The sequence below is a fragment of the Gavialis gangeticus genome, unplaced genomic scaffold, assembly GCF_001723915.1.
Source record: "Gavialis gangeticus isolate Ggan-Ray unplaced genomic scaffold, GavGan_comp1, whole genome shotgun sequence".
NCBI classification, from domain to species: domain Eukaryota; kingdom Metazoa; phylum Chordata; order Crocodylia; family Gavialidae; genus Gavialis; species Gavialis gangeticus.
Genome location: NW_017728997.1, coordinates 47,542,811 through 47,543,349, shown reverse-complemented (window position 1 = coordinate 47,543,349; position 539 = coordinate 47,542,811). Strand labels below are relative to the sequence as shown.

The 539-nt window shown below is 60.9% G+C and overlaps 1 protein-coding gene across 6 annotated transcripts in view; it reads right to left on the bottom strand.

Annotated features, from left to right (window-relative positions):
* IP6K1 (inositol hexakisphosphate kinase 1) overlaps positions 1-539 on the bottom strand; it is a 137,770-nt gene that overhangs the window by 113,555 nt on the left and 23,676 nt on the right. The window lies entirely within an intron of this gene.

Sequence of the window (539 nt, the reverse complement as noted above, 5' to 3'; positions counted from 1 at the left end):
CCCCTGCATCCAGCCCCATGGGCTTCCCCCCACCACTCTCAGTGCAGCCCCGTGCACCCATCCCATCCTCCGCCACTCCACCACCAGCTCCTAGGAACTGGAGGGAAAGGGAGCTTGCATGCAGTGGCAGCCAGTGACATGAGGTGGCATGCAACATCTCCCTTCCCTGCCTCCCCTCCCCACGCCTCCCCCTCTCTGTCAGCTGTTGTTAGGGCCAGACAGCAGCAGTGGCAGCAGGGGTGGGGCCCGTGGTAACGGCGGCAGAGGTGCACTGCCCCCAAAAACCCCTCTCCCTGTTCCTGTTCCCCTCCATTCCTCCCTTCCTTCTTCCCCACCGCCTCCCCCTCCCTTTCCGCTGTTGTTGTGTGGGGGACGGGGCAGCATAGCAACTCCCTCACCCCCCCACGTGGGTAACAGTCCAAGGCCTCACAGCCAATTGGCATGTGTGGTCTTGGCAGTGGATGCGCAGTTGGTACGGAGGGTTACAGACAGACAGACAGACTAAGGCTTTTATTATATTAGAACTAGCTAACTGCCTG